The sequence below is a fragment of the Homarus americanus genome, unplaced genomic scaffold (assembly GCF_018991925.1).
Source record: "Homarus americanus isolate GMGI-L3 unplaced genomic scaffold, GMGI_Hamer_2.0 scaffold23939, whole genome shotgun sequence".
Classification (NCBI taxonomy): domain Eukaryota; kingdom Metazoa; phylum Arthropoda; class Malacostraca; order Decapoda; family Nephropidae; genus Homarus; species Homarus americanus.
In genome coordinates this window covers 383,584-392,421 of record NW_024755797.1, presented here as the reverse complement: position 1 = coordinate 392,421, position 8,838 = coordinate 383,584, and the positions used below count along the sequence as shown (strand labels likewise).

At 39.8% G+C, this 8,838-nt stretch overlaps 1 pseudogene; it reads right to left on the bottom strand.

Moving 5' to 3' along the window:
* Positions 1 to 2,939: 2,939 nt before the first annotated feature.
* The window catches only part of LOC121856664, a 144,867-nt pseudogene continuing 138,968 nt past the window's right edge, over positions 2,940 to 8,838 (bottom strand).

The window sequence follows — 8,838 nt, the reverse complement described above, 5'->3', positions numbered from 1 at the left end:
GACTCCCTCACCTGGGAGATGATTAATCGACTCAGTAGCGCTTGCAGGAGCACCACACAAGAAGGTGTCAATACTTAAGAGTTAGACCGACTGCAAACCGAGGCAGACAAGTGCCAACGCCGGAAAGACGCTGCCGCCGCCCCTCCCGCACTAGATGTAGCCCCCCACATTTGCAACATCTGTGCTTGACCCTGCCGGTCCCGTATCAGCCTCTTTAGTCACCTTAGAACGCACCAACCGAAGTGACATCCTTAATAACTCGTATAATTGTATAATAGCTGAATGATCGCTATACTCTATTCCGAGTGGCAGCAAAGTAGTAGTAGTAGTGTGTGTGTGTGTGTGTGTGTGTGTGTGTGTGTGTGTGTGTTCTCTGGTACATAGATATATTTCTGTCCATTTGTCTATCTAAATGGTAATCTGTACTCCTGTCTACCTGTACCTGTACCTGTACCTGTACCTGTACCCCTGTCTATCTGTACCTCTCTACCTGTACGCTTGTCTACTGTACCCCTGTCTATCTGTACCTCTCTACCTGTACCTCTGTCTACTGTACCCCTGTCTATCTGTACCTCTGTCTACTGTACCTCTGTCTATCTATTACCCTTGTCTACCGTACCTCTGTTTACCTATACCTACGTCTCCCTGTAACTCTGTCTACATGTACCTCTGTCTCTGTACTGTCTATCTGTACCCTTGTCTACCGTACCTCTGTTTTACCTATACCTACGTCTCCACTGTGCTCTATCTACTGTACCTCTGTCTACTGTACCTCTCTATTTGTGTCTTTGTCTGCCTCTCAAATTTTTAATATTCCCTTTAGCAATAATACATTTATAGTGAAAGGGAGACATGTGTAACCCGTAGACACTTATTGTAACCCAGATATACTTACTGTAGCCCATAGACACTTATTGTAACCGTAGACATGACAGCAGATGTACTTACTGTGGCCCATAGACACCCTATTGTGTTGGGATACACCTATTGTAACCCGGACACACTTATTGTAACCCAGATATACTTACTGTAGCTCATAGACACCTATTGTAACCCGGACACACTTATTGTAGCTCGGAGACACTTATTGTAGCGTATCGCGGATATATTCAGGTTCAGAAGGGTGCCTCTGGTGAGCCTGTATTGTATCGGGTCGTTATATATTACTAGTGGTTGGGTTTTCCTTTTAGATAGGGGTATCACTGGGAATTTGGGGAGACTGGTTTAGATTTTCCCTTTTTCCTCGTAGCTGTTCCCCTTTGGTGTTGTCGACTTGTAGTGCTCGTGATTTACCTTCGTTTTCTTCCTTTTATTTTTTTTTATTTATTTTTTAACGGGATTAGCCTACCAGGGCACAGGTCAAAGAACCACATCAGGGTCTGGGGGCGAAATTATACTACTACTACTACTACTACTAATAATAATAATAATGAAAAATAGAATGAATATTAAATTAAAAGATAATATAATAATAATAATAATAATAATAATAATAATAATAATAATAATAATAAAGGACCATAAATAAATATACCACAAAAAACAGATCAAGAGTGAGAAACAATATATATGTTGTGTTGACAAAGTAAGAGAAACAATTGAGACCCTGCAATTGTGTGTAAATGAGGCAGAAAGTCAGATCAGCAACCTGGAACATGGTCACAATTTTCGTGATGCCATATGGCAGCAGAGTCCACCATTAGACAACACATTATGCTTCCAATATCTTCCCAGGCGGTAGTACCTCCCTGTTTGGTAGCTGCCTTCTACCTGTTGGTGGTGGCATGTCACTTGTGTAGATGATGTACCGTACAAGGCAAAAGCAGAAGCCGCTGCCCTGAGAGAGACTGCTCATAAGTGGGAAGGTCTCTCCTGTGTGCCTTCCCACTCTCAGTTTAGCATCTCTGCCGTCCACGAGGTTGCACAGAAATATTTCGTATTTGGCGGGAACTCCGAGTTGGAGGGTTTTGAGCTGTAGACCGTCATGTCATAATTCATCAACCGCCTTCACTTGGTTACATTATATCGGCTACCACTTGGTGCAGCTGTATTTGTTCTCACAAGCCAGAGCTATCGGTGTTGTGGTAGACTTGCCTTTCCTGAACCAACCCAAATAGTTTGTAGTTGATTCTGTTTGTCGTTTCCAGGTAAAGTTCTCAGACGATTATTGAAGATCGTAGTGTGGGCGGCGGTCAACAGGCAAAGGTTAAGCTTACGTTAGTTTATGATGAATTTGACTATTAAAAAGAAGTAGATTTATTTGAAGATTAGATAACCCAGCTTGTTTCACCTAATTATTACACACGTAACCATCACCGCCAACACAACAACCATCACTACAACAACCATGATGTTTTTTGTCTTACTTTTGAAAACAAAATAGTTTTGCACAATTATTTGGGGGGGGAGGGGGGGAGAGGGGTTAATGCTCTTGGTTGTCGTCTTGGTGAGTAAGGTCGCCCACAGTAACAGGCAAATGACGGCCGACATCAAGGTGCTATCGGACCTCCTAGTCCAACGGTACGAGGAGCAGTACTGGTTTGACTCTCCTCCTCTTGACTTGCACCCCGAGTCGTTTACCTCCATGTGGCAGAACGTGTCCATTACGTTGATGAAAATAATGACTTCTGGAGCTAATGAAGGGAGGTTGACGGTCATCTTGTACCATTATATTTCTTTAGTTAATGTGGCTATTTCTCACTGTGGTTACCCCTGACTATTTCAACTCGTCCTCGGCAAGAAAGAAACACTTGTGGTAACCCGTAACATCGTGACTTAAGGAGTTGAGTGGATTTATAGACGTTTGGAAATACTTGAGGCATTTCATTGTACTTTTAAGGAGTTTTCGATGTTTAGACGCTTCTTAGTATGTAAACAATTTAACATAATCTAAACAGACTTTTACGCTTCTATAATATTGGTAAACTAAAGACTGATCACGAGGAAGGTTGTGTTTATTTCATGATTTGTGAAGAATTTACAGAGTTTTGTCTTCATAATGTTTCGCAAGATGACTATTAACCCATTGTTACTCTGGGGATCGCTGGTCTTGTATAGGTGGTGATTAAGCTGAAAAGAACCTCTGAAGGACATTTTTTAAAAATGTTTATTTAGACTATGATTACAGTAACAAAGCTAGAGAGAAGCTGCAGTGCTGTCCAGGTGACAGATGTTGAGATGTTCCTGGACATTACAGGTGATGGGCTGTTCTTGGACAATACAGGTGATGGGCTGTACCTGGACAATACAGGTGATGGGCTGTACCTGGACAATACATATGATGGGCTGTACCCGGACAACACAGGTGTTTGGTTGTACATGGACAATACAGGTCTTAGGTTGTACCTGGACAATACAGGTGGTATGGTTTGCCTGGACAGTATAGCATACCTCACCACACTGCAGGAGCCCCGTGAGTCAGCCCGAGGCAAGACTTCTAACACTCATGGTCACTACTATGTACATCACATGAAATATATTATATGTGCTTACTCTATCTGTATAGTACACAGGACATCAATATACATAAATACATTGTTTTTTCTCAGTGATTTCCCCTTGTTTGAGGATTTGAAGCACTGCAAACAATTCACACACGCAGAAACACGCACACACACACACACACACACACACACACACACACACACACACACACACACACACACACACACACACACACACACACACACACTATAGCTGGGTTATAAAATGAACAAAACCACTTCAATATCAGTTGGCTGATAGACCAAGCTCAGTATTACAAAGTGAGAAACATCGTGGCCTGGTGTATGACGTCAAATGAGGGCATTCATGACGTATGTGGTAGGGTGCGATGTCTTGGGTCGAGTGTGTGACGTCACGTGTTAGAGCGTGATGTCATATGATAAAAATATGACATCTAGGTAAATCGTGACGTCAATGTTAGGATGTGTGACGTCGTATGATATATTAAACTTAAGTAAATGGTGAATAACGTCTAGGAAACAATGTTTGTGGGGAACAGGGTGCAACACCATAGAAATAGTTCGTGACGTCAGTAGGTGGTGACGTCAGTACACCTTAGCCCGTCTTGTAGGTCCTATAGGGAAGATATTGACGTCTATCTTCTGTGACATCATCCTCAGGTACAGTAGGCCATGACGTCAGAAGTATACACCTTTTTCCTAGGCGTGGCAAGATGGTGAGGATTACTGTCTCCAGCACACCCGTCCTCCGTTGATTCATCATCTCTGCGTGGGGAGAAACCTGACGAGGAGAGCCAGTGTCTGCAGCAGCACCAGCAGAAGTGAGGTGCCGTGGCCTGCCTGGACACAGCTGCTACCTCGACCTGTTTGCATGGCCGCCGGCTGCTCTCCTGTAATAGAGAAAAGACAGATTGGGTTAATTATTGTTAAAGTTTTCAAGTATTCGACATCGCTATTATTGAGTTGTACGAGAGAGAGAGAGAGAGAGAGATTTTTATTTCGTTAGAACACTGTTTGTGACGAGTGTAAATATCAGTTTATAACATCCCTTACACGTCTCATTGATGTTATCTCCTAACTCCTGTATATAAAAGTACAGGTGAACCATCCTCTGATCCCCTCACGTCACTTGTATGTATGTTGACCCGTCGTGTTTAACTGTTGTACTTTTGTGAACTGTTTCTTTGTCCAGCTGTTGACTGTGTACTTGGTGGCTGCATCTCTCACGTTAGGTGGTCGTGATCTGATCCTTGTACTCACAGTTCCTCAAATTAACTAACTACTTTCCTTATAAACTTTTATTTTTCGATTATATATCATCTTTTGTGCTTTAATCTTCACAGTCTATCGTGCATGGTATCTCCCTAGTATCGTCAACACACAACAAAAAACTCTGTGTGTTCGTCGAAATAACATAATTTTAATATAATGTGTTTACGACTCTAATACTGAAAACTACACGACGACACATCAACAGCATCGACTGATACCATAAGCTCACACGACCCCCTCCGCACTGTGCTGTCCATTTGGTTACGTTTATGAGCTCTGGCGATTCTCCTCTTTTGTGTCTGTGTTTTACGGTCTAAATAATCCTCTTCAATATACATATTCGTCAAGGGAATTGTTTATACACAGGTTAATGCTCTTAGTCATTAGTAAAATACAATATTACCGGCTTATTTGTTATGAGCAGCCAGGAAATCTTATGAATTACACTTTACAGTTCAGAGTGTGATTGTTGCGGTGAGGCTACTGGCGCCAGCTGATTCATACAATACTGATTCCTGATATGAGAGAGAGAGAGAGAGAGAGAGAGAGAGGAGAGAGAGAGAGAGACTCTTATTGCCGAATGCTATGGCAAAGGTTCATTTAAGGGTTGTGCTGCCCACTAGAATATTTTATCATGATATCACACTGCAGTCTGTTGAAATACATCAGAATCATAAATTACACTCGGAGGTATAGTTTTGGTTATGGACACGTCTTTATAAATAACACATAAATTTCACACCTTAAAGTCACTCACCTTCGACGACAACATTGATGACGACGGAGGCGGCGTGTGCTGACGTGGGTCAGCAGGTGTAGTTGCCAGAGTCCTTGGGTGTGGCCTCCTTAATGGTGAGGTGGGAGGCGTCCTGACCTTCCCGAGTACTGATTTTCACGGGGCAGGTCCAGCATGTCCTTGTTGTGGTACCAGAACACCAGACCTGCGGGGAGGGGGTGTCAGTAGTTGCTCTTATGGGGAAAAAACTAGTAAAATTATTTCTAAGCAGCGACCATTTCTAAATGAAGACCAGATTAAAGACAGAACTACAGCTTCTTCCTTTACCTGTTGACCTAATTAATGTTCCAAATAAGAACACATAAATATACTTAATTTTTCACAGATTTTCACATACCTAGCACGTTAACCTAATAAACTAGAGGATAAAATTAAAGCTAACTAACTTATCTAATTGCCTTTATTAATGACTCACTTAAGGTCACGTACAGGTATTCTCAATGACATTACCTTGCATATCGATCTGGTTAATGATGCAGGTGAGGTTGATAGTGCTGCCAGCCTTGACTAACTCAGGACCGACGATTTCTGCTCGAGACTCTGAAGGGGATGAAGAGTGTTGATAACGAGGTGTATAGTGCTCAGTATGGTCAGGTATGCAAAGGTGTGCGTGAGAGAGAGAGAGAGGGGGGCTGAGATAGGAAAGAAAACGGATGAGAGAGAATTAAAGAAAACAAGTAATGGTTCATGGGAAACTCTGTTAAGTTGAAAATTACGTTACCAGTTGGAAATTAGTTAAAAGTGTAGTGGGGGGAAAATATAATGCTGATATATTAGGCTGCACTAATTAGCCAGCAACAAATTTCTATTAACTTGATCGTGTGATATTAATTTCGTGTCGGGTATAAATTTCTTAAAAAAATAGAAATTACACAGCATAGGAAAAGAAAATTGACACACACACACACACACGCTCAGATAAATTAATAGATGAAAATAGATTATGTATAAAAATAAAACATCACTTAAACAAAAATAATTCCTAGTCATCTTGATTCACCTCTGACTGTTTTATATTTTTTAACTGAATACAACTTGTTAATTCATAAAACAAAATACATGGGCAAGGCCAATAACACTAGCTAATTTTTTTTTATTTCCACCTTGGCAAAATGTCTTCGGCAGAAATTCAATTTGTTAATGAAGACGATGGGAAAATATTTGAAGAGGAAAGTATTTGAAAATGTTAGTAAATTGTGTGATGGTTAAATCGGAGCAAAAATTTTATTGTAGTTAGGGAATTATATTTATTTAAGTTATAAAAGAGAAGAGATTTCTTAGGATTTTTTTTTTTAGTTGTATTTAATCTTAATATAATTGCTTTAAAATCATTCTTTTGATTATGAGAAAAAAATTGCGATGTGTTTCTAATTAATTATACATTAATAGTACCTCTTGAAATGACCCCTTAACTATCATGATTGTAGTTAATAAAGAACCTCCCAACACACAATTACCGACAACAAGATGTACGATTCTTCTTCATTGATTGACCCACTGCGGTGCAAGGTCGTCTGAGTACCACCACTGTTGTTTATTGAGATACTTAAGAACAGTATGGGGCAATAAATGAACGTATATGTTTCAGTTACCAGAGACAAGGCCACACTACAGTTGTATGCGATGAGTTTTAATGAAGGACATCTTTCAATAAGCTTCCACGATAACCTCGAGGCTAAACAATATGACAAGGTTCATTAAAGTCTGTGAAAACGACTTGTACCAGCCAACCAGCCAGCCGGAAGTGAATTTTTGCTCTCGGTAACAAATTCCGGAGAGGAAAAATGGAAATGGAATATAAAACTTGCAATATTACAACCACAGGAACTAACTTTATCGAGGTTAGGTTACTTTTTTTTTTTTTTAGGTTATTCAGCTGAGTGGTTTATCATGTTTAATTTTGTTATTCTATCTCGGTAAGAGTGGTTCGGGTGAAATAGGTTAGGTTAGGTTAAGATAGACAGCTGTAGAGTAGATTAAGGTTACATAAGATTTATATTAAGTTAGATTAAGTTGAAATATTTCTTTGTCTTTACTTATTTCCCTCCAAGTTTCCTGTCTGTTAAGAGAGGGAAATTTATTACTGTTGTCCTACACCATGAAGAATCAACCACTGTAATGTATTTATATACTTTTTAACTATAACACAACAATAGATTTTCTTTATTTCAATGTATAGTGAAGATTGACTTTAATACATCCTATACATGTTAAATTTCCTAACATTCTCAACTGGTAAATGAGAATTATCTTGTTTAATCTGTCTGTGTAACATCATATCATTCTCGTATACTATATGTGGTCTAATGTTACTTCTTCTCATTTACATATCTCTCGGCCACAGAGGACAAGAAGAAGTGTAGCTCAAGGAACAGTTTACCCTTTAGAAAGTGACCGTATATTTGTTCCCCTCTTAACTGCTCCTTAGGGATTAAAGCGGCGTTTGTAGTTCTTTATCGTCACCTCTTTCTTCCCGTATCGTTCCTATATAACAGAGGTTAGGTTAGGAGGAGGTTATTTGGGTAGTTTAGGTTAGGTTAGGTTAGGTTATTTGGGTAGTTTAGGTTAGGTTAGTTTAGATAAGGTTCTGTAGTTTACGTTATTTTTTTGGTTAGATTCGGTTAGAAATATTGTATATGTAAAATTGGTATAGGTAAATGATGTTCAAGTCCATACAGCTCAGGAGGGGTGATAATAACACCTATATTGTGGTGTTATAATAGAGTGAACACCCACACACACCCACACACACACACACACACACACACACACACACACACACACACACACACACACACACACACACGTTAATAATATACATATAAGTGCCTAAGTTAAAAAGCTGGACCTCACGTTGTTACCAGGTGTTCTATGACCATAGTTAGGCCAGAGAAATAATAAGGTGTTAGTATGGGTGTCTGTATGAGTCTTGTGTTCATAAATCTAATATATAATTGTGATTTTCGAGGTCATTGAGGGGAACATGTAGGAAAATGCTGAAATACTTGTTAAATAAAGAAAAAAAACAGTAATGGATGACTCAGGATATTAATTTAGTTTCCAATTTTTAATGAGAGAAAATACGATTATTGGTTTGTTTACAGGAGTTTAAACTCTCAAATTAATTACTCCATAACCTTATTGTAAGAGAACATAAGAACAAAGAACAGTTATTTGATTTTACCTCCAACCCACCACTGACTTACCTCCAACTCACCACTGACCCACCTCCAACACACCACTGACCTACGTCCAACTCACCACTGACCCACCTCCAACCTATCACTGACCCAACCCCATCCCACC